This window comes from Microtus ochrogaster, linkage group LG4, assembly GCF_000317375.1.
Source record: "Microtus ochrogaster isolate Prairie Vole_2 linkage group LG4, MicOch1.0, whole genome shotgun sequence".
Taxonomy (NCBI): domain Eukaryota; kingdom Metazoa; phylum Chordata; class Mammalia; order Rodentia; family Cricetidae; genus Microtus; species Microtus ochrogaster.
The window spans coordinates 34,901,062-34,904,623 of NC_022030.1; positions in this window are offsets into that span (position 1 = coordinate 34,901,062).

Here is a 3,562-nt window from a genome sequence, read left to right on the forward strand (position 1 = left end):
CCTTTTCAGGTGTATAATTTGCAAACATTTTCTCCCATTCTGTGGGTTCTCTTTTCTCTTTTTGTATGTGTATGTGGGTGTGGCTCTCTCTCTCTCTCTCTCTCTCTCTCTCTCTCTCTGTTTTGTTTTCTATGTGTGCCTGTCTGTAGGCGGATGCATCTGTACACATATCCATGAGTACAGTCACCCATGTAGGCATATCTAGAGGCCAGAGATTCTTCAATTGATTCTCCGCTTCCTTTCAAGAATATTTATTATTATTTATGTATATAGGTGTATATATAGGTGTATCTCTCTGTGTGGGGGTATATGCCACATGGGGGGGAGGGGTGCTCCTGGAGACCAGAAGAATGTGTTAGGTCCTCTGGAGCTGTTGTTGGGGGGCGGGCAGTAATCAGCCGCCTGACACAGCTGCTGGGAACTGAAGAACAGTAAGCACTCTCAACTGCTGAGCCACCTCTCCAGCCCCTCCCCATCATGGCGGGAGACAGGATCTCTCACTGACCCTGGACATTGTGGTTTCAGCGAGACTGGCTAGCCGGTGAGCCCCAGGGATCTCCCTGTCTCTGCCAGCCAGCACTGGAGTTACGTGTTTTGTTTTCACGTGAGGGCTGAGTGTCTGGACTCAGGTCCTTATGCTGGCCAAGCACGCACTTCACCCAGCAGGCCACCGCCCAGCCTTCTTTCTTCTTTGTGTGTGTGTGTGCGTGCTTGTGTTGGTTTGGTTTTGGTGTGTGTCTGTGTGTGTTCACACATATCCAGGTGTGAGTTCAGGTATGCGTGTGTGTTCCGTGGTATATATTTGGAGATCCGAGGACTCAGGCTTCACCATCCACCTTGTTTGAGACAGCGTCTTTCATTGTTCCTCACAGCGCATATCAGGCTACCTGGCCTGTGATCTTCTGGGGGATTCTCCTGTCTCCATAACTCATGTTGCTGGAGCACTGGAATTACCGATACCCAGTTCAGTGCATGTTCTGGGGCTGGGAACACAGGTGCTCACACTTGCATGGCGACTACTTTACCCAGCCCCCTCTGTGTGTGTTCCTTAGAGGTTTATTTTTATTTATGTGTATGAGTACTTTACCCGCATATACACGGGCTGTGTGCCGTGTGAGTGCCTCGTACCTGAGCAGAGACAGTTATGAGCCACCTTGGGTTCTAGTCACCAAACCCAGGTCCTCTGCAAGAGCAAGCAGCCAGCGCTTCTAACCTCTGAGTTATCCTTCAGCCCCTTTGTGGTTTTTGTTTGCTTGTTTTGATTTGTTTTTTTCTGAGACAGGGTCTCCCTTTGTAGACCAGTCTGGCCTTGAATTTACTGTGTAGGCCAGGCTGGCCTTGAACTTAAGTTGTACACCAGGCTGGCCTCTGTCCCAAGTGCAAGGATTATTCCTCTTTGGGTGTTTTGAGAGTGGGTCTTGCGATTTGTGGCCCTGGCTGACTTTGAACTTGCATGGATTTTTCCAACTTTACTCTTGCTTAGGACACTCATTTACATAAGTTTTGAAGTTACTTGTTTCCATCTTATCAGCTTGTTCTGCCCGGAACTACCAGAGAACAAACACGGTGAGCTTGCAGCTGGCACAGGGACACGTTCCTGTGTGGCTTCTGTGGGCCGATCGCTGGCATTTTCTGTGAGGAAAAGGGGAAATCTGGAATCTTGTCCACTCTTACCTAGTGGGAACCTTTGCTTTAAGTTTGCTGTTGTTGCTCTTAGTCAGAGTCTCACTATATTGTCCTGGCTGGCCTGGAATCTGCTTTTTCTACCAGCATAGCCTCAGACTTGAGGCCGCCGCTTGCTTGTTTGTTAGAGTGAACTCACAGCGCCGTTGCCTCTGTGTCAGAAGTTCTTGTCTTCCAGACACACACACACACACACACACACACACACACACACACACACACACACACACACACACACAGATCTAGGGGCTAAATGGGGTCTGAAACTAGAGTCACAGAATATTTTAAAGATGCGCCAGACAAGCAAAAACAGTTTCAAAATGGAAAGCCAGGATTAGTCGGTAGTCTGGACTGGAAAGCCAGGTTTAGGCGGTGGTCTGGACATTGCTGCCAACTCAGATAAGCTCTGGCTATAAGGAAGTCTTGAACACCCTGGCAGCTTCTGCCATGGCTCAGGATAATAACAAACCCTCCTCCCAAGTATGAGAGAGTCAAATGAACTGCAATGCAGAAACACTGAGAACCCGCTGTAAATGCTGTCTCAAGGGCAAAGAGACCCCACCTCCTGGGGTGAGGGCAGGGATGTTGGTTCTATGGAGGGCAGTGGCCCCTCTTACATTTCAGATGTTTTGCACGCATTGACTCAGTGAGTCCCTTCCAGGAAATGTCCCTGTGCTCTCCTGTGACATCATCACAGGGGTCACGGTACAGCAAAGGTCAAGACACACCCCGAGCTCATCACGGAGATGCAGTCCATCCATAGGTATTGGCCTAGATTTAGAATCCCGTCTGTTGTCAGGAAGATCAGGCAGGTGTCCTATGTGAGTTGTTCTGCGCATGCTGTGCAGTGGGGGAGGGCACGGGATGCCTTTGTGTGCACTTCTATGTGTGCCTGGGAGTCTTCAAAGGCCCCTGCGGCTGGTAACAGCTGCTTCTCTGGGAAAAAAATCAGACAGGAAGGGTGGGAAAACGACTCAATTCCAGAGTCAATGAATCTTCCTTCCTTCCTTCCTTCCTTCCTTCCTTCCTTCCTTCCTTCCTTCCTTCCTTCCTCTCTTTATTCCTTTTTTTTTTATTCTGAGACCCAATGCTTATTTTAATAAAAATTTTGTTTGGAGTTTTTACATTTCTCATGTGAATTAATCTTAATCCTATGGCCCATGGGTGGCCCAGTTCTGGGGAGCAAGGGAGAAAAGAGGGATAGCAAGTGCCCCGCTTTCTACAGTGTGTGGGAGCCTGAGTGTCAGGCCTTTCTCCTGTCCTGTTTGGGTTCCAGGAGGGAGAGCAGCTGGACTCTCATGCCCGGGCTTCTCCTCTCTACCCTTACCTCAGGGGTTACAGGGAGTAACAGAGATGGGGAGAGAGGATAAAGCTGTCAGTCAAAAAAGACTAGAGCCATTGTGACGGCTATTCTTGGTTGTGAACTTGACTACCTCTGGAATTAGTTAGAACCCCAAAATGGAGGGGCACACCTGTGACGGATTTTTGCTTAATTTGAAATGGGAAGATCCACTTTCATCTGGATCATTGAGGTAGGAAGACACACCTTTTGTTATTTGAACTGGGAAAACCCACCTCTGCTCCGGACTGCACCTTCTGCTGAAGCCTATATAAAGACAAGGAAGAAGGAAGCTTTTGCTCTTTTCCTGGTTGCCCTTGCCTTGCTAGCAAGTCCATTCCTTCACTGGCATTTAGAGTCTACCTCTTCAGGATTCCAACATCTACTGAAGACCAGCCGAGATGTCCAGTCTCATAGACTGAGCAACTATTGCGTTCTTGAACCTTCTATTCATAGCCAGCCATTGTTAGATTAGCTGGACCTCTGCCTGTAAGTCATTCTAATAAACTGTATAAATACCATAGATATAGTGTTTATATA